This window comes from Nipponia nippon, unplaced genomic scaffold (assembly GCF_047370975.1).
Source record: "Nipponia nippon isolate SJK-2023a ecotype South Korea unplaced genomic scaffold, ASM4737097v1 scaffold_11, whole genome shotgun sequence".
Taxonomy (NCBI): domain Eukaryota; kingdom Metazoa; phylum Chordata; class Aves; order Pelecaniformes; family Threskiornithidae; genus Nipponia; species Nipponia nippon.
Window position 1 is genome coordinate 16,674,493 of NW_028262302.1, and position 22,424 is coordinate 16,696,916.

The following is a 22,424-nucleotide window of genomic DNA, read 5'->3' on the forward strand; positions in this document are numbered from 1 at the left end:
TATCTGAATTCACACTGGCAGGAAGAGCTTTGGAGGACAACATCACCGCACTGCTTTGGCAGCCTAGTACCTGTCAGGTAGCAGAGTGGCTCACCAGTTTCTCGGACGTGAACGTGGCATTTCTCATGACTGTGGACATCAGTAGATTCAGATCTGACTAGAGGCTAGGGCGTGTTGGAGAACTGTCTTCAGAAGTCCAGAATCTCTTGGCTGCTCCCAACTGACAGCTCATCTCTTACCATATCAGAAAAAAAGAGTGCAGAAACCTATGTTGATGCTTTCTCCATCAACCTACCAACACCAGCTTTATACAAAAAGGAACACAAACCAGCTTGACATTCAGCAAGATTGCTCTGATACAACAAATATGTTGCAAGCCTGAAGACAGGTGCATTACCACTAAGAAGGATTTTGTTATGAAAGTTCTCATTACAGTGTGTCATGGATAACTAACAGCATACAGTTTGTGCCTTGAGGTTCAGCTTTGCTGTTGTTATATTGTTGTCACATGTTTCGATGTTAATCTTTTAGATTAAATGGTAAATATAAAAGTCTTTATTCAATTAACAAAGAAGTAGTTATTAAGAGATGGTGATCGAAATAAAATGGTGAGAAATATAAGTTCTGTATCTTCTTAAATATGAAATTACAGCATAAGAGTGAACACATGCAGTACAGTAAGTCATGGAATAAAACCAGTGAAAGCAATCCTGAAACTTGCCCCAGCTCTCTGTTCAGCAGGTAAACATTCAGGAGTTACTTAAGCTTTTTTACCCATTCTGCATGATACAGGTAATGTATATCCTAAGTTCTGCATGTGAATACTCACATGCATAATGTTAGGTATTTACTCTTTCATTGGTTTCAGAAGGACACAGCTTAAAGTTTACTGCTGACTATAAATCTCTCATTGTAGTTTTTATCTGAAATAAAATAATGGACTCTTTTCATGTGTTTATCTATCATCCTTCTAGTAAATGACCTGATTGAGGGATGCATTTTAGTCCTGGACTTTTGTTGTAACTTGTATTCTGATCAGATCTGACTGTAATAATTATCCTTATTATTATTATTTAAGTGATTTCAATAGACTACTAGCAGTAACCTGGAATAACGTAACACGTGCATGACAGTGCCAGCTAGCAAGGAAGAAGAGAACCTGCCTACGGAGCCAAAAGAGCAAACTGCAACCCACCACTCTACTTATTAGACAGCTAGGAAACGTCTTCTCTGTCCTTATAGCAGGTAGGTAGATATGAAGTGTGGTAATTATCTGTCCCTTATCTTATCAATAATTAATACTTTTCACTTTCATTCTGTTCTCTTCTTTCTAGTTACGACACCTTGTTCATCACCACACTTGCTGCGTGTCTTGTTCTGTGCATTTCCACAGCTGTCACGTGTTTGTTTTCTTTTACTTTCTTGGGCAGGAAGACACACAGAAAATTTTGGATTATTTTTTATAATCTGTAGATCTCTACATATGTATTGCTAAATGTTTTGAAAGAAAGCAAGATCATGGTCATTATCATGGGGTTGGGGGGGGTGGTTTTCTCTGCCTCGCTCTGCCAACAGCATGTCAGCTGCAAGTAAAAAACAGTAAGTGCTCAGAGCATGAGTCTATATTGCTTTGCAGGTGTTTAGGTTATACTGGTATTTTTCTTTTAATAGTCCTCTGACATATCAATTGTCTTATGCATTGCAGCTTCTTTGCACTGTGCAGGCATGTGCAAATTTACTGTAAATGCCCAGCAGGGCATTTAACTGAGTATCTTATTTGCTTCATTCTCAGAAGTACATTTGCTGAGGATCTTTAACTTTATCCTGACTGTTACAGTAGGACCAGGGCTGACAGAGCTCAGATTTTCTCTACCTTTCCATCACAGACAGAAGCCGTTAAGGAACCTATATGACCAGTGTAACTTAGCATAGCTTGGCAACAGCTCAGCGCTGCAGTCAGACAGCCTGTTCTGGCTGCAGATGGTACCCTGATTTCTCCCTGCTTAAGCATCCCCTCAGCTCACACCCAGGCTCCTGCTGAAAGTTACTGCCTCCTCGGGTCTACCAGCCCGAGTCACAGAATGGCTTTCTAGTCCAAAGCAGTCACACTGATGCAGGTTAAGGAAATAGTTTTTATTGAATCAGGTTAGGGAGCAACTAGGTGAGCAGGCAGTGGCAGCTGCGAGGGAACAGATAAGAGGTGAGCAGGCGAGGGGGTTTCATCTGCAGTGGGAAGAGGGTGCCTGAGCACTACGTAAGTGGTGTCAGAACCCCTGCCAGTCTTCTGAGTCGGGAAAGGGGAGAGAGTTTCTGCACCTTCCCTTCCCCTGAACCCGGTCTAGCTCTCATATAGAAGTGTATCAAACTCAGTTCTAGAACTTATTTATTTATTATTCTAAGGAGTGGAACAGCTCTTACCCCAGTCAATGAATGGTTTCTCTAATGTGCTAGTCACAGATCAAGTATAGAGGGTAGGACAAACTAATTTGTCCCAGCAGCTGCCTTTGTTTGAGTTCTGGTTTTATCTACTAGGTTAATTGATTAGATCTTCTTTTTCATTTTCCTTCACCTGGTTAATATCTAAGGCCTATACATGTTACAGATAGCTCACAAACACTCCATTTTGAGCAGCAATCAGCTCCAATCTCACATGAAAGCTATACATAGTTCTGGTCAGAACTTCAGCAGTAACAGCTTTAAGAAAACAAATTATTATAGGAAGTGATTGATGTACCGACTAAATAGGTTGCAATCTTCCCCTGCAGTAGGTGGTGCTCACTGCTTAAATAAAATTAAGTAGTGACAGTGACGGGCATACCAGTTTCAGCTGAGTCCTAAAACCAAGGATGGACAATTTGTGCTGAAAAAAAAAAAATCTATGAGAGAGCAGAGCCTTGTTGCATATAGTGCATTCTACATACCTAATCTTTCCTTTTGCAGTTTCACTTAAAAATACTCTTTCTAAAACTCCTCTGTATGCTCTCTTGTTGAAGGGACACCTGGTATATTTTCTTGCAGAGGTGGCTGCTTTTCAGTGGTTTGTGAAATACTTCATATATTTCAGTACACTTTAGGAAGGTCTCAGAATACCAGAAATGTTAAATTTTTATATAGGCAGTGCTATATATATTTTTTTTGGTGAGAAAAATTGATTGATAATTTATATAAACACTAACTTCACCTGTTTAGCTGCTGCTTCTAGAGCCTCAGAGCAAAGTGAAATCAATGAGAATTTGGCCCACACGCTTTTGAAAACTCCTATAACTGTCTGTATGTGTTTTAGGCACCAAAATACCTTCAAAGATGTGGTCTTCAGTCCTGTGTCACTTGTATGGCTCTGTGGAGCTTTAATTTGTTCACAGATCCAACTACCTGCACGTGCCTCTTCTCAGCCACAATGCTCTGGCAGGTGTTCTGCTTGCAGGCTTACCTGGCATTGCTGCTGCAGGGCTCTGCAGGCGCTGAAGTCTGCACCTTGCCCTCTCTGGCTTTCACTGTTTCAGCACCAGCTTTCTGGTTTCCTGAGCAAGCCTGAGGCTTTTACCCAGAGCAAGGGCACTGCAGGTAAGGGGTATATGCAGGCTCCAGTGTGATGATGAGAAACCTGTTCCAGGACTAGGTCTTGAACAGAAGTGGTCATAGAAACTAAATGGAGCCCCACACGTTCCTCTGTACTAAAATTTTGGAATTCATACTGGAATTTTGGATCCAGGCCATCCTTGAATTTTTAGGAAACTTTGGATCAAGATCTGAATTTTGTGACTTATTTCTACAATGGTCTTGAACTGGATGCCAAATTTGTGAGGTCTGCCCTGTCTAAGCACTTGGATATTGGCCAGGTGCTTGGATATTATTACCTTAAAAACTAAAAATAATTTTCTCAATAGAGAAAAACCCTGTTTTGAGACTATTTTCAAAACAGCTGGTCTGGTTACCACAGCAGAATAAAAATGGAAATTGCATTAAAGAACGTGTGTTAAAAATTTTGTAGTTTGATTTACTATTTAGAGATTTGCAGGTCATTATTAATGTTCTATAATAATACTTCACCTGGTTATAATACATATTTATTCCTTCATGTTTCTAGAGCCCTTTGAGAACCTAGTAAAGAGCCGCTAGAGAAGTGCAAAGTGTTATTAAATGAGTTTAAAATTCCAGCTGTTTTCCCCGCAATAGATTTTGCCTAAAGTAAGAATGAATATTAAAGAAAAAATACAACTTTTTCTGAAGCGGATCTTTGCTGACAGCTTGATAAAAGTACCTTTCTCGGCATGCTGTCCATATCTTTTTCTTGATGATACTTAATTTTAGTTTGACTTAGTTATTACTTCATTACCTTAATAATAAAAGTTCACTGAGGCTGACACTTGTCTCACAAGGTAAATCTCCACTCTAGTAAAAATGAAGTAAACCTCTCCTTTCCCATCAGAAGAGTATTCTTCTGTAATTTTTTTTCTTTTCATAAATATTGGTATAGTGTTTAATAATGTCTTCTGTATAGAAATCATGCCTCTTGAGTAATATGTTGGTCTAACAGCCTCGGAGATGTAAAAATAAAATCCTTAGCTCATTACCTTAAACCTGGCATTTTCTAGATGCAGTGTTCTGCATGGCTTGGTTTTGTTTTCTTTGAAACCATAGTATTTCTATTACTATAGAACCTGTTGAAACCCAGGCTGTTAGAGTGCTAATGTAAATTGTAAAAAGGAAACTAATTTGTGCTGTTTTCTTAGGATACAACCAGTATTATTTTTTATTTGAAAAAAAAATTACAATGATGTAAAGGTCCATGAGTTAAACTGCAAACGCTTTGTGTAACAAGGAAAAAAGCCACCTGAAAATATGTGTAAAATGTGTTTTAGACTGCAACAACGAACTTTTTCAAAACAATGCTGTCACTGTTTCAGTACTTTAAAGTGACACTGTGATTTTTAAGTATTAATAAACATCCAGGGGGAGCTAGGGAGTAGCAATTTTGCTTTTTCTAATGGTATATAAGGAAATATGAATACAGAGAAAAGTACTGTAAATGACTAATTCTTGTTTTGGGGTTGGGGCTTTTTTTACTAGGAACTTTTGAGGAGAAACTGGTCAGCCATTCTGAGAGTGGTGGAAAGCCTGTCAAGGTCACTGCCAAGGACAAGAGAGTCAATTAGTATGCAGATCAGAGCCAAGGAGTTCAAAGGTATTGTTCCAATTCAATCACATTAGCCAGGCCAGTAATGAACAAACGGCATGACCTTAATCAGGGAGCCTGAACCACTCATTGAAGGGAAGTATGTGTGTCTGTGTATGTATTTGGGGGGGGGACACAGGAGGAGGGGTTAGGGTGGCAAAAAGGATGTGGTTTCTTTTGTTGTTGTTGTGTTTTGGCTTGGGCTTTTTTTTTTTTTTTTTTTTTTTTTAAAGGTACAGCAAGCCCAGTTTGCTTAATTAGCCACCAGTAATGGAAACGTATTTCTGGATCCCTGTGTTCTGAAGTACAAAATTGCTTTTATTTTTGGGTGATAACTGAAACAGGCTCAAACGGACAGGTGGCTAGAATATTTTAATAAAATGCATTCAGAGATATGCTAAAGGGTATGCAGGAGGAGGGAGATAACCTTATGTAAAACACCAAACCAAATTTTGCAATTACAGTTTCACTCACAGTGTGCTAATTTTCTTAAAGACTACATGCAAGTAAAATTCTGGGTGATTTTTTTCCCTTAGACATAACATATAGTAATCCACACTCCAGTTAATAATGGAAAAAATATTTATTTAGAACAAAAAATATTCCTTTAGCACTTTCAGGCTGACAAATATTGCACCTTACATAATTATATTTTAGATATCCAAATTGCTGCTGTTTCATACGCTCAGCAAAATGCACACTGCACGTTTCAGTGTAGTCGATTTAGTACAGTCAAAAAGCAGCATTCTGTATTATATTCACCTTAACAAATGCCCACTCTATTATAAACTTACAAAATATCTCTCTGCTATTTTTCATGTATACGTATACACATTCAAATACTTTTACAGAAATGTGTACATACCGATGACAAAATAATAAAATGACAGGACATATCTGTACTCATTTATATATTGTAATGTCTGCATGTTTATGTAAAGTGGTTTTTGAATGCATACTTAGGAGTCCATTGAAATTTCTACGTAAATCAGGACTATGTTCCCTTTTTTCTAAACTAACAATTCAATTTGGTAGCGAAATATATTAAAATAACACTTCAAAAAGTAACATTTTTCTGTATTTGAATAATGGAAATTGTAAACACATACTTTCTGCATGTGGAAATATAAAAAAAAAACTCCACAAGAAATCAATAATAACTATTGAAAATGTGAATGTTGCTTAAAATATATTCACAAGGTTTACCTACAAGTTATTGTTTTGTGTTTATGTATACAATAACTTTAAGTTTCCTGTACCTCTCTGGGTAACATTTGCTCAACAATTACTTCAACTGGAGCAGATTATCAAAGAAAGCTGCAGGCTTCATTGGGAAAACTGTATGCACAAATCACTTCATTTCTCTATAAATGAATCATGATAGGCAACTAAGATTTTAGGAATCAAGGGGGGGGGTGTTTTTTTTTTTCACTCTCTTCCTCTCTCTTCTTTACTGGGGAGGTAGTTCATCATATCTCACTAAAACGGAAGATGCATAACAGAGAAGAAACTATTCTAGGCTATGAAGCACCCTAGGGGTTCATGAATGTTGGGGGAGGAACACTGATTATACAATGCAATAACATATTGAGACACTATTTCAGTTTTACACTTGGTATCAAGTAAATACAGGATATCTCACCCATGAAGGGTGATTATCTTTCATGAAGGGAGGAAATGAGTTATTAAGGTCTTTCTCAGGAGCAAAACAAGGATAAGAATCTTTATTAATGTAAGAAACAATCTGGATTTTTTTTCCCCCTACAGTAATGTACTTCCTTTTTAGCAAGGATCTGGGTTTTTTTGTCTTTAAATTGTCTATATCTCAGAACGGAACACATATCAGTTTTAGCTGACACCACTGCACTGCTTGAGAATATTGTTATAAAACATGTGCTCATTGCCATTTTTATCTAGATCACAATTAATAACATTTTTAAGCATGCAATGTCTATCTAGTCCCATAAAAACACTTGTAAAGTATTTGATATTTTATTTGAGGATATTAAAAGATTGTTTAAAAATAAACATAGACCAGCAGAGCAGAATTTTCACACGATTATTCAGATAGTCAATAGGTCTTCTTTGATCATATTATTATGATGCTTCTGCTGGATTTCAGTCTAAGACAGGCGTATTTTTCCCTGTCTCTGTCTCTCTGTCTCTCTCTCTCTCTTTTTTCCCCCCTAAACAAGGTCATAGATTTTTTTAAATGAGGACTAGAAGTTCCAAGTACAAGATTAAGTAAGTTCTAACAGTGTTATAAAAGTAAGTGCTTTTTTCTATAATAAAAGGTGTTTAAAAGGTTCGCTACAGCTTTAAACAGAATTACAATTTACTTCTTTCAAGTGTCCAGGCCATAAATTCTTCTCAATTCCCTCTCTCTCTCCTTGTCGGAATTAATGAGATCAGATTTGATCAGGGCAGTGATGTGTTCAGAGCCAAATCACACAACAGCGCGCGTGCGGTAATGGAATTTGCATCTAATGCATACATAAATCAAACATCTTTCTGGACATTTTCATATGCATAATGTCATTTCATCCAGTTCTCTCTGTGCAGAGGGGGAGATTTTTCTCTCTGAGAGAATGACTTTCTTTAATGCTTTCATTTTATTTTCGCTGACTACAATCCCCGAGAATGCGCTCGGTCGGAGAATCTTTCGGGGCGCGGTTGACAGTTCCTTTTCCAAGAGGGGTCCTTCACATTTATCATGCCTCTTCCTCGGGGGCTTTGTTATGCAAATGTGGCTGAAATTGATAATTCCAAAGTGCTTCATTTCGGTTCCTTGGCGGTTGGAGATGGTAGATAAAAAGAAACTGACAAGACACACTGATTGCCCTCAATGCTTGTAACTCTCTTGCTAACAAGGCTCGATATTGTTAAAAATTCCTATTGTTATCAGGGTGGCAGTTCCATTATGCAGGCCTTGCAAATTTCTCATTTGAATATTAACCCTTTAATCACCCTGCTCCCCTCCCCCCAGCCCCAAATCCGTTGCCTCGAATGGGTCAGAACACAAACCAGTAAATTATTGCCCTATTATTAGTGCAAAGTGTGTGGTGGTTTTTCTTGTTTTGGTTTTGTTTTGTTTTATTTTTTTTAAACTACCTCTATTAATCATTTTTCAATGAGAATTTTTTACCTTAAAAAAATGCTTTAACAAAACAGGTCTAGCAGAGAGACAGACAGAACTGGGTTGTTTCAAGTTAGCTTTGGGAGAATATTTACATGGAAATATCTGTTGCAGAAGTCAAGTTCAGTAGCTCCTGGAGAGTGGAGAAGTTTCATTATTTTTAACTTGTATGTACTTGCACTTTATGTTCTAACTTAGGTAGGCCTCAGGGAGGGGATAGCGTGTCTTTATATACCATAGTTACATGAGATTCTTAGCTGTCTGTCCTACTGGCTGCAATATCCCTGTCTCAGGCTAGCTAGCAACTAACTTCCAGCCTATAGGCAGGTGACTAAAATAAAGGAGTAGAGAAAAAGGGAACTTGACAACTACACGGATTTCTGGAGCTGTGGTTTTTTAACCTTGAAGGACACATGCCTATAACTTTACTTCCACAGTTAGGCACTTCTTATATTGACAGATTTCACTTACGTACTTATAAAATACTGTTAATAAGTGGAAGGGGAAAGACTGTTTCAGGGACCTGATGTTGCAGCTGCTGTGATTCACAAGAGCTTTCCCGGTATCTTCAGCAACCACTGCATCAGGCCCTGGAAATGACATACAACCAGGCAATGGCAAGTTCAAGCTAAGGATTAGGACAGACTGCAAAAGAGCATGACTGGTTGCTAACTGATTTACTCATTGATTAATGAAATTGTGATGTCTGGAATTTCAAATATCCTTCTAACATTCCCCCATGTGTGTGTGTCCGTAAAAGGTGAATTCTTTCCCACCAAGCACATGCCTTCAGGCTCATATTACAATTATAGGTTAATTTTAGTTTGTCATTTTTCTGGGGACACCTGACATGGTCTCAGTTAAAGTAAATCTTGGTGTGACAAAGGTAAGTACTGCAGATGCTGGAAGGAAGTGGAGAAGGGAGAAATTGGTACTGTAAAATGAAGCATAGTTCACTGCTAGCACCAGGCAGCTGCAACAATATAATATTTCTCTACAATTACGAAGAAGATGCATCTCAACTAGCTCATGTCAAAGGAACATCAAAGTTTTCCACTTCCTTAGTTCTGAAGTCTTGCAGAGCTGTGTCTGCCAAATTATAGTAAATAAAAAAAGACACTTGCACAACAGTAACCTCTTTTATATTGGACCGAGGATTTCTCTTCCTCCCCCTATTAAAAAAAAAAAAAAGAAAAAGAAAAAGAAAACCCTCTCATGTTATTGTAGAAACTCTTGGGAAGCTCATACTTCTTTCTTTCATTTATAGGTGTGATGGCAGATTAAATCCATGGCAGGAAACAGTGATAATGCCCACTGTAGAGCCATGTGAGTTACAACAGCTAAGTTTCCCATGTCAGTGCTTTTTCTTTCAATTATCTGAAAACACCCTGTTAATTTTTAATGTGTTCGTACCCTCATTCTGTTACCAAAACTGGTACCTTTCCCCCCCTTCTTGCTTCAGAAATAGATTTCACTAAACCTGGCTCCTGTAAACTCATTATATGATTCTATCATTTATTCTGTCCATTAGAGTAACCAGTGTTAGTGCTTTTCCCCCCACTTGAGTCTGTCAAGTACAGTTATTTATGCTCAGTGGTATTAATATCTCTGGTTATATTATGGTTGTGCACTCAAAATCACTAATACAATCTAAACTTGGCAATAGTGACTACATCAGCTATCAATAATCAAAAAGTGTAATGCAACTTGTAAGTATTAATAAGAGTCAATAATTACGTAAATATAATTAACATCTTCTGCTTGCTATAAAGAATCATCAGTAATGCTGATGGCTTTAAAAAGATCCCCCTTTTCAGAATCAGAGAGCATGTCTATATTATGAACAAGAGAATTAAAGAATTGACAGTATGATTTTGAATGTTTCTTATTTTCAGTTACCCTTGGCAATGACTCTGCTGTAACCTGGCTATATAATGTTATCTGCTGTCTTTAGGTAGAAGAGGGCTTAAAAGTTGATTTTTCTTTCACTGCTTGATTTCCGTGGGTTAATTTCACCAACAAAAGGATTTTCTGTTTTTCTATAACAAGAAAACCTGTTAGGTAATTTGTGACCACAGAATTAGAGCAATACAGCTAAACTAATATATATGCAATGGCTTCATTATGCATAAGAGCAGGCACTCTTTACTTTGCAGCCCAAAACACACAAAGCACCCATTAGAATGAAGAGGCCTGTGATGTCTCTTCATGTGCAGAGTGTAAAGGTACATGAATGTCCTTGCTTGTTGGCATTTAATTTACCAGTTGCCTCTGTAGTGGAGCCTTGGCAGATTCAGCTTGAATCTGAAAGACAGGCTGTCATACTGAGAGTCTGCTGCCTACTGCTGAAATTGAGAGGCTTGGCAGATATGCAAACAGTAACTGGGTTTGAGTTGTTTTGATTACAAGTTAAACAGAAAGTCATTGGCAGGGCCAATATAAATCTGCTGAGGTTTTTTGGCAAAATCTGTGGAGGTATTTCTATAGATTCTGCAGAATTCTGTAGCACCTTGATTTCACATCAAAGAGCATCCACCTCTGAACCCATTCTGCAGATAAATGTGTCAAAAATGTGAGTGAACACGTTTAAGTCGCTGAGAGCTTCCAGATCAGAAATATAAAGCACATTAACAACATGCTATACCACACCACCTTTGTACAGTTTTTAAATTCTGGAACCTAACGTTTCCTTCAAGTTCAGGTGGATTTGCAGAGAAGTAAAGTAAAGCAAGTTACAAACAGCTGAAACAAGAAGGCAAAATAGATTTTAATGACAGTTCCAGATGAAAAAAAGGATTGGACCCGGTCCTGAACTCAGCTATGTTGGTTGAAATGCAGATATATTTCACCAACATTTTTTATGACATTAATCGAGATTTTTCTGAAGTTCCTTCCTTCCTGGCATGCAGTGCTTTAACAGTGGTTTGAGTTGGTACAATTCAGTCTGCAACTGGCTTTTTTCTTCCCTTCTTCAATAACTTTGCCTGAAACATCATATTTGACCAAACATCCAGACCTGATAAAATCCAAATGCTCATCCCAAATTCATTTCCTTACAGAGTTCATTTTTCTCCCTGCCTAATCTGCAATGCTGAGTTGATAAAAGTAACCCAAACTGACATTGTATAGGCAAAAAAAGGAAAAAAGGAGTCTGTACAATTTATTTATATGCACTTTTACAATGCAACCTCTGCTTGATTCCAACTTAGTGTTTTGAACCCTAACACATCCTTTACTAAAATTGCCTTGCAATTTTAAGGCAAAACCACATTAATTTTGGAGGGAGGGAAAAGAATACATGTAATTGTCGCTCCTATTGTTTCTGTCTGGCTGGCTGTAGACAGATTTCTGCAAGGCTGGCTAGCAACAATACATTGATTTGCAGAGGCAAGAATATCTCCACAATTGCAAGGGCTAAGACACCTTTATTTGAAAACTGAGAATCTGCAAAATGTGGTAAAGTTCTTGGAAAGAACCCAAATGTATGGAATCTTCTTTTCATATTTTTTTTTTTCCTCCACTTGTATCTGCTACTTTGCCTATTACAGCTTTCTAGGCGGAAAAAAAAAAAAAATCCCTGAATTTGCGCATATTATTGTATAGATCATGCTAAATTTTACAAGAACCTAATTTGGACAAATTGATTAGAATATAAACATCATTATCTAAATGCTCTTTATTTCCAGATCTGGCAAACTGAAAAAGCACATTATTTTCCTGAGAGAAGTAAAGGTTTGTTTTCTTTGGAAATTACTCCACTGATTTTCTCTTTCTGATATTGAACATCCCTTTCCCTTGAGCAAATGGAATAAAAGAGTTTATATGAATGGGCCATATTGCACTCCGGGTAAAATGGATAACAATAGCATTTTAGGAGTTTCATTTTCAGATCCAGGTTGAAAAGATACACTGGCTTTTTGCCTCCTTTTGCTGCCTTTCACTGTTCTATATACTTCTCTTCAAAAAAGTGAATTTAGGAACCTTTAAACAGCATGCTCCCCAAATACTGCAACCCGATGCAAATTTTTAGAGAATGCTTACAAATGTCAAATCTCTCTGAAAGTGATATACTTTATTACTGTTCTTTCTTATAATACAAACATTTCAGTGCAGCTCGGATCTTATTTTTCAAAATACACAGGATTTTGATATATGGACAACAGGAGAATATGTATTTTAGATATAATGCCATAAGTGCTTAAAAGTTATTTCTGAGCTGATTTAACATGGAAAATCTCCAGGTAGATTAATTTTATAGGCTGCTTTTATGGGTGTAACATTTCAAGATGAGAAAGCCGGGCTTCTGAAATTTAGTTTCGGCAGATTTCATTGGCACCTCCATCTCCATCTTTTATTACCTTAAAGTTGAAATTTAATCTCATTTTTTTTTCTGATTTTTACTTAATTCCTGACTGAAATGGCTGGGGCTGTATTTTTGTGCTCAGGTTCTGTTGCTTATATTGCTGCCTCATTATTTACAACCCAAGGAAAAAAAAATCATTACAATAGAAGTACTTAAATAACTATGCTTAGAAATTACCTGCGATGTTGAAGATTTTTACTGGGACAGGCAGCTAGAAGGAGGTTAAACAGATGTCCCCCAAAAGCCTCTTTCCAAATGGCTGAGTCAATTCACAGTAGTAAGAGCAAGCTGCCCTGAAACCAGTTGCTCTATTGTGGTGAATGCAGAGCTTGAAACTGCAGTCCTTGCAGAGGCAAAACTTCCGACAGAAACATGACTTTTTAAAGAAATACCTGTTTCTAACATTGCCAACAGGGGCTGTGTTGCAGTTAAAGGAGAACGTGGGCTATAAAGAAGAAGCATGTTTAGTGATGTTTCTGTATGACTCTTAATATGGATTCAACACACACTTCATAGATGTGTATAGTGAATGTCTATGAACAACAGTACACGTTTGTGTATTATGTACTTTTTTGTATTTCTGAAACATGCTCCAGAATGCATCGCAACTCTGTATGAAAAGTGGCTTTTATGCATGTGTTAAGAATGCTTTATAAATCTCAATACCTCAGCCATTTGGTTGGTAGTTGTTGTTGTTATTTTTGTCTTTGACTGTACTGCAGAGAGAGTCTGTATTCTGGCCTGATGGCCTGCAAAATTACTAAAAAGAAGGAATACGTTTTTAGATTTCAGCAGTGCAGGTTAGGGGAAAGAAAAAGGAAGCATTTTAAATCAGAAAATGTGTGTGGGGTGTGTGTGTCTTTTTGTGCGTGTGTGCGTGCATGTTTGGAAATTCACGAACTAACACTTTCAGGCTATGGTCTCAGTTTTTATGGCTGAATAACATACCTCAAAAAATTGCTCTCACTAATATAAATGCTGAGAAACTCTCAACTATTGTGGTGCCTGTATAATAAAGAAATTTGCTGGGAGAGAATGACAGAGATACAAAACACTAAAGAATGATGATTTCCTCACTACCAATACGATTGCATAAATTAGGTGCACAGAAGTTCCCAAAGATTTATAGCACTTGAAACTTACAAAAAATGATTACATTTGATGTTTCCTTAGAAAATACAAAAAACCTGATGCTTATTTACGGAGTGGATAAAAGAATCAGGAGCTAAATTCAGATTATAGCAGCCGTCTTGTAGAGATCTTTGTGTACCTTTTATATAAATTATTTTCTGCAAATTTTCCTTGAAGACATATTTCATTAGCCAAACTTGCATATACTATTTGTTAATTTGGAAAAAAAAAACCTTTTACTTTTTCTCCCCCTGCCCTCCTCACTGTTAGTCTATTAGTGGAAGTGGCATTTTATTGATTAGACATTTAATAACAATATTTTTCTATATTTGCTCAAATATTTAACTGTTTGTGTGGTAACTGGTGTAAAGGTTCCTAAGAATGGTACAACTGAAATGGGAGAATGAAGAAATGTATTGGCTATGACAAGAAGAAGTAATTGCTTTTCCTCAAAGGATCAGATGTGGTATAGTTGTTTGAAAAACAATCTAAACAACATTTTGTTCACCATTGATTTTAAAAGCATTAAAATTAGTTTTTATGCAGCTATACTCATTAAGCTTTTATGTATACTGTGTAGGGTGAATAGTTAAGAAGCAATAAAGCATTCTGCAGTAAAATATACTTTGCCAGTTGTCAGAAGAAATAAAATACATAGATTCAGAATGTTTGTTTCCTGTAGAATATTGTGATATTTGCCATGTTAATTACAATCCAAATAAAGCTATTTTATTTGTGTATCTTAAACAGCCTTGTAGCTGTAGATGACTAATACAACTGGTATTGAAAGTGTTGTGTTTGGAGGTTGTGTGTTCATACTGATGAGAAACAAGCATCAGCCATATATATCCAAACAATTCTTGCATTTTAAAACTAAATCTCCTCTTAGAAATCAGTGTTCCTGAATCTTACTGTAATTTTTAACCTGAATAAGCAGAATGAAAGTGCCATTCTGTGCAATTTTCTTCTGTACTCCCTTTAGTTTCTCATGTTAATAGCTGCATTCATACACAAACTAGTTCCTCTAATTTCATTGAAGTTTATTAAAAAAAACCAAACTGGAATACAGTGGCAGACTAGTGCCCAAGGAAAGGAAACTTATTTGGTTACTACTCATAAGACCAAAAGATTTTATTTTGTATCTCAAAAATGAAGAGAGGATTATGTGTACAGTACAACAACATGTCATCAGAGAGAATAATGCATATAAAAATGAATTCCTGTTATTATGTTCAGGTGTGTTTGTGAATAAAAAATGGAATTTTGAAAAGTCAATTAAAATGCATTTAAATTCTTTAACACTAGAATTCTTTAATGTGAAAAATTTTCCTAGACAGTTTGTCAGTATCGCTGTAAGCACTGTTCTGTGATCATGACTAGTTTCCTCCACCTGTGACTGTTAGATGGCTCAGAAATGCATCACAGCTTCCTGTTCCGAAAGAGGAGACTACTCTTGCAAACATGGAAGTACTTATAAAGTAAATAAGCTTTAATTAAATATCATTGTCTAGCATTAATCTTTATAGCCCTGTTCCCTATGGAAATAAAAGTGGATATTCAATTTGTTTTGATTATACATGAATTTTAATAGAAGCGTTATTTGTATATTGCTGTGTTCTTCAAGATAGAGGCATATTTGTGTCGGCATAAGCCATTAAGAAGAAGCTTCCTCATTAATGTGAAATAAGAGTGACTCATTTTTGTTGTATATAAATAGACTGACATTTAAAAAAATTAAGTATTATTTTTAAGAATTACTAACAATTCATATGTGGCTGATGTAACTTTCCCTTTCAGTCTGAAATCCCACTTATTATCAGAGTTAACTATGAAGTGAAATACAAAGTGTTTCTGCTGTTTTATAGGTATTATTTTTGGTACCTGCTGATTTCAAGGATCTTTGGTCCCACAAGTCAAGATATGCACTTACCCTAAACCAGGGTCTGCATAGTGGGTCCATATGTACCTGCACAAGAGGGATTGGGGGCACATAAATCCTGCTTTCATAATATCTTGGAAACAAACTCCAGCCAACAGGGTATCTTCACCGTCATGAAATTTCACTCAGCTTTACCAGCCTCATGTCAGAGAATTTTGTGACAACGAGGTCAGGAAGGTCCACCAAAGTCTAGCTCAGTGCTAGGGGACTGTGCCAGGGTGCATCCCACTTCACCAGACTTTTGCAGCTCTCATCAACAGGTCCTCTGCTTTTGGCAAAGGGAAGTTAATTCACTTTGGGTAAAAATACATCCTCTAGTTCTGAGCTAATCGTGTCCCCTATGCTAATTATTGCTGAGGGAAAAGCAAGGAGGAAAAAGTGGTCTTTCCAACTCCTCAGTACTGAAGAACAGTTTATGCTCTGGCCTCTAGCAGTGTAGTGAGGAAGGCAGTTTTAATGATGAAGAAGTAGGTAGACCATAATATCTATAATAATGAAGTTCTGCATGGCATGGTTTGAGGGTGCTTGTCCACAGTACAGTAAACTGTTGTTTTGGGTTTTTTTTTTGTAGCTGTGCTGTAAGGCATACTTTGCCACTACACTATGGCTATGCATTTGCAGGAGATGTCAGAGAGTGTTTAAATAATGTGTAATGGCGTGTTGCTGTTTCATCACCTTGGGAAGTGGCTCTCCCCTGTGATAGTCATTATATGCTCAGTGCTGAACCTTAGAAAACACTTTTAATCCTGTCTGTTGTGCCCATACAGCTAGGCCAATGCATACATTCAGCACAGAAGCATTATCCCAATGTATAACATGATGTTTAGTGCTGAAGCCTGAATAAGCCGCACCAATACAGACCCTGGGTAACATCCACAGCAGAGGCAGAGCCGTGGGTAGTTCCATCAGGGTAGAGAATACACCCAGGACTGGAGTACTCTGTGCCAGGGCAGAGAACCCAACGATTCCTCTTGCAGTCTGGTTTTCTGCTCTGCAAACTGTGGAGGGAGAGGAACTGTCCTGGTTTCAGCTGGAATAGAGTTTTCTTCCTAGTATAGTGCTGTGTTTTGGATTTAGGATGAGAATAATATTGATAGCATGCTGATGTTTTAGTTGTTGCTAAGTAGTGCTTACTCCAGTCAAGGACTTTTCAGCTCCCCATGCTCTGCCAGGTGCACAAGAAGCTGGGAGGGAGCACAGCCAGGACACTGATCCAAACTGGCCAAAGGGCTATTCTGTACCGTATGATGTCATGCTCAGTATATAAAGCTGGGGGAAGTTGGCTGGGGGGCAAAGATTGCTGCTCTGGGACTGGCTGGGCATCAGTCAGCAGGTGGTGAGCAGTTGCATCACTTGATTTTCCTGGGTTTTGTTTCTCTCTCTCTCTCTCTCTCTCTCTCTCTCTCATTGTTTTCCTTTTTATTTATTATTATTATTATAATATTTCAATTATTAAACTGTTCTTATCTCAGCCCACGAGTTTTCTTACTTTTGCTCTTCCAGTTCTCTCCCCCACCCCACTGGGGTGGGGAGGGTGAGCAAGCGGTTGTGTGGTGCTTGGTTGCTGGCTTGGGTTAAACCATGATAAACAAACAACAGAAGTGAAACAACAAATAAAGGAAGGACACAGCAGAACATGTTTTTTTTTAATGAGAAAACAGAGAAGCAGCATTCCTCTCATTCTTTCACATATAATTTCCATTATGATTATAGGAAAAGAATAGGGGTTTCAAGACAGAATGCTTTTGGATGGCTTTTCATGCCATCGCACCATGTATGATCAGGATCCCAGATTTCCTGTACAGTCAACAGAAAGGTGCAAGTTCTTAATGCTGGTGCTTTGAATTATACTTCAGAAGCTCTACTGGCTACATAGGAATCCTTGATACTGCCAGAAGTTGGACAACAGTGGAAGTAGTGTCTTACTGGGTAGGCATTCAGTGACTACCTTCCCCTGATAGTCCCTCCCTTTCTTTAACTTAATGGAAGGTTAGAAAGCTGGTGTTGGGGATGTTGGCTATGCAGGGACTAGGCTGGGAGTGTCACAGCCACAGGGCACAAGTGTGCTCTCCACAGGTGTGGGAAGAACTTCAAGAACTATTTTCAGAAGCTGGATTATTGCTTGCTTCAAATCTAACAGCTGTGGTTGGATAAGATACATATCTTTTTCAACTGTCCAATAACATTTTACCAGTTGTAGTGGGGGGGAAATCCACCTTAAACCTCACTGAGCTGTTTCAATGCTGTTAAAACTGTACATCTGATTTATAGCTTTAGTCTTTAGCTATTGATTTTTGCAATCTTTTTTTTTTTTCTGCTGGATGAAGATTCCCCTAGTATTAAGTTCCTATTATCTCTAGAGACATGTCTAAACCATAATCAAGTTATATCTCTTGCATTTCTCTAAACTAAATAAATAGAGTTTTTTATGTCTTTCACTCTAAGTCCCATTCTCCAATCGCTTAGTTGCTGTGTAGTCTTTCCTGCTCCAAAGTCTTTCCAATCCTTCTAGAACTGGTCCCACTGCTACTAAAAACGTGTAACTTTTCTACTTCTACTCTGTATTTCCTTGTTTATTCGTCTAAGGACCAAGCTAGTCCTTTTAGCTACAATGTCACACATTAAGCTCATGAGCAGCAGATGAAAGGGATTGATGGATCTAGGAGTCAATTTTTAAAAGTTTACACCAATGTGAATGCTATTATAAAAGACTTTAATGAGAATGAATCTGTGCAAATATCACTGATGGCACCTCTTCAGCATTTGTTTTACAGTAGAGATGGTTGCACGTTAAATGTCTTTTGGCAAGGGACTTAAGGATTCTACTGGGAGCAATATAACATCTACCTTTTGGTACTCTATTCCTTGAGAGATCATGTTGTTTCCTACTTTAGCAAGTCTATCAAAACCTGCCCTTACTCTGAAAATGTATTATTTTGTTAACACTCATTTTCAATCTTTCTAAACTTGCCAGTAAAATATATTTCAATAGGCTTGTTCAATGTGGTATGAACACAGACAAGAGGATAGTTAGCAGTGGCTGGAAAAAAAAGAGTACAAACAGAAGCTAAGTTGCACTGAAAATGTTCTGATCTGAAACTCAAAATGTTGCTTATTTGCCATAATTTCTTCTCTAAATTATAACCAACTGGTTCTATTACAGATGCTGCTTCCCAGTGTAAGTGAAACTGTCTGAGGACCAGTGATAACTCAGTGAAAGTATATGGAGGAGGGGTGAAAGAAGCATAGTCAAGAGGATGTGGTGAGAGGAAATGATGAAAGGCCATAATAACATAGCAGGAAACAGCAGAACATGTGGCAAACATACTGAGGACTGCATGCATTTTGTGTGTCAGATTACCTCCAAAGAGGTTCTTTGGAATTTAAAGCATAGTAAGAAAGTATATTGCAAAGCTCACAGGACCTAATTATGTGGGACAAATTAGTCTGCAAGACCTTCATAATCTGTATAAAGATGTGGGTGTAGTAGTAAGTTAACAAGCAGGTTATTATGAGTGAGTGTCTGAAATTCCAGTTGTGCTACGTGTAAGAGAGCTTATGTGCAATAAACAGAAAACTGCTGGAGGTTTTAATGCATACCTGGAACAGCATAGTGACATAAGGGAGATAAGGACAGGAGGAAAAAGTTCACAGTGGCTCATTTGGGCAAAATGGGCTCAAATGTCTTAGAAGACTGGTAGCAAACATTATAAAGCTATAGTTTAAGAAAGAATAATCTGCAAATTCTATACCATCATAATCAAACACATTTTTTTGTGGCTTAGATGCCTCATCTACTACCTCTAAATACTTCAAGATACTTAAAAGACCGCAGCAGAACTAAGATGTAAGAGCAGTTAAAACAGATGCCATACCTGCAATGGTAGCCTTCAGCTGGGAACAAAGTGGCAGCAAAAGTGGAAGATAAGCAAAAGCAATGGCTTGTCTTTTGTGAGAAATTTCAGATGGATGGGAATAAAGGTGTTGGTGAGACATACTTAGTGGGGACCCTCACAACACTTTTCATCTTCTTGCTGTCAAGGAATGTGGAAGAGAGGTGAAAGCTATAATATGTTTAATATGATTATTGCACGCAAGAGCAGAAAAAAGAGCTGTGGGATGATGGTTGCTTCACAGAGCCAGAGTCAAGGGTCTGCAGCCATGATGCAGAACCTGGGATGGTCACAATGCTGCCTGAATCACAAGTTTGTATTTGTTGTTTTAGGAAATAATTGTGGAAGTGGTGAAGTGGGTTGTATGTATGTCCTTCAATGATTGGTCCCTGTTGGTAGTGGCAGATTACCACCAATGTTAATTTCTCAGCTAGTTCAAGTAGTAGGACCCTGCGTAATCCAGCCACTCTAAGAAGGCATGCTGGGGATCAGGTTACGTTAGTTTTTCAATGTTTATTTAGTCCAAGCTAGCTTAAAGCAGATATTGTTCTGGTTTTGCCGCTTAAGCATGACAGGCTATTGTATTGCAAGGGAATATCAAAAATCTGTCTCATGGTGCTATATATACATACATGGGTGAGGGAAGCAAGGAGATGATGGAGAATGGTTGTCAACAAATTCAAATTAAGTATCTTACAGGTTGTATACCAGGAATTCTGATTCTTACCTCAAGCTGAAAAAGTGCTAATAGCAAACTTTGAATCATTAGACCTTAGACCACTGATCAAGCCAATTTTCTGCATGGAGCATTTAGTGTGTTTGAAGCTATCTTTAGCTGTAAAAACAGTAAAAGACAGTAGAAAATTTCTGTTCTCATTGTGTCTGCCTTTTTCTTGTTTTCCACTCCCTATTTTTACAGTTTCTTTTAGTTCATGCATCTGGAGACGTGACTGAAATGTGGTCCTTCAGTAACTCCAAGAAATTTTTATCTGCTGGGTCAAGATGTTTAGCCAGCTTGATCTAAGACATAAATAGCTTGTAATTCAGCCTGACACACTGTTACATCTCCAGAAAAGCTCAGGCGGCATACTCTTTGAAGAAAAAGTTTCAAAAAATACAGGCACTAATCCCCAGCATTAGTCCCTGTCTGGCTGGAAGCGTGGTAGTGAATACAGTCCTTTTTATAATTAAGACAATTTCCTCTTGAACAATAAATTATAGGTTTGTGTGAAGCAGTGTTGTCCAAAGAAGAGGATATATCTTGAGAGGTGGACTGTAGTAATTTTTTTTGCCTATAATTTTTCTTTGTTTTAAATATACAGTCAGTTGTAATTGCCTTAGAAACGATTTGTACGGTGTGTAACAATGTTCCACTGGTTCAGAAAAATGAGAACAAAATGTTCTTTGTTCAAACAAACAAAGCGTTAATCCTTGTTCTAGCTATTGATCCTCCTCAGTGATCGCACTTCGGTCCATCGCCATACAACCATTGTCTGTCAGCATCACTTTAAGCTTTTTTATCTGGTTTTAAAATTAAAGTTTATAGGGAGTGTACTTGCAATCAAAATGTAAATAGGAGTTTTACCAGGACTCTTAAACCTCTTACAGTGTCATAGTGTAACTGTACACTATGCACCTGTAGTTACAGGTATCAGTCTTTCTGTCATGAGGTCTTCTATTAAAGAGAGATTCCGTTTAAGACAGACAGCAAGTATTTTTGCATTGTTATATTATCTCCAAAATTCTAAAATGTGTCTAAAATATTTGGACATTTTTATCATGTGGGAACACACACATGTATAGTTATCAAGTTCCTTGTCTTTTCTTTCGTTTCTTAAAGTGGCATTTGATTGGGTGACAAGCTAGACAGATATTATGTGTTGAATTTTTTAATGTTAAAATAAAAAATACAAATTGTATGGGATATAAAAAGATGCATTTAATGAATTTGTGAAGCTCTACACAGCAGGATTTCCAATAAGTCTGATAGCAGTATGTACCAACCCACATGTACTTCAGGCAATGGCACATGAAAGTTAGTAAATAAAAAAGGAAGCTGGTTTTATGAGTGAATATTGAAAATGATGCTCTCTTGTGTAGAGAGCACTAGTGCATGTGAAACCCTATGTGCTTTTTACATAATATGCTTCTCTAGTTAACATATAACATAGAGTGTCACAGATCTTTTAGAGCTTGATTCACTATGAAAGAAACACAGCCATCTGTAGTGTGAAAGTTTATGACTCAATTGTCCACACCTTACAAAGTGATTCAGCAAAGACATATCTGGGCCGTGGAAACTTTTCCTTCCCTTATTCCATTAGTTCTTGCTTTGAAAGAATAAAAAGATCTTTGAGATGCAGTATGCATTTTAACTCTCACATAGTAAGACAGTGTGCAGATTTAAGCATGTGCTTTTAATTATTATTATTATTATTATTTTTGCTTCACAAAGCTATTTCCTGCTTCTGAGTCATATTTTGAATTTTCAACGGTGGCTTAATAAAATGTGAAAAATGGCAAGTCATTTTCAAAGTGATGGGCGTATGGATAGATTAGGTTAGACATAAATCTGGACAGACTGTTGGAGAAATGTTGTTAGACAAAATGGGACTTCTGCAATTACTTCTAGTCCAGTTGTGACCCATTTTGTAGAGGTTACACAGTGCTATTTTTTACCTTTCTTTATCTTACAAATGCAAAAAACACTATGTAGAGCCTCCATTATTATCCCATCCTCATCTTCTCATATAAACTGTGAGCTAAGTTTGGTATTATGGGTAACA

General features: G+C 37.3%; 1 long non-coding RNA gene across 3 annotated transcripts in view; it reads left to right on the forward strand.

Annotated features, from left to right (window-relative positions):
• LOC148056845 (uncharacterized) overlaps positions 1 to 22,424 on the forward strand; it is a 234,613-nt gene that overhangs the window by 107,531 nt on the left and 104,658 nt on the right. For all 3 annotated transcript variants that reach the window (XR_015702164.1, XR_015702165.1, XR_015702166.1), the window contains 2 exons: positions 1,079 to 1,245; positions 5,071 to 5,185. This is a non-coding gene — a long non-coding RNA (uncharacterized LOC148056845). The remainder of the gene's footprint in view (positions 1 to 1,078; positions 1,246 to 5,070; positions 5,186 to 22,424) is intronic.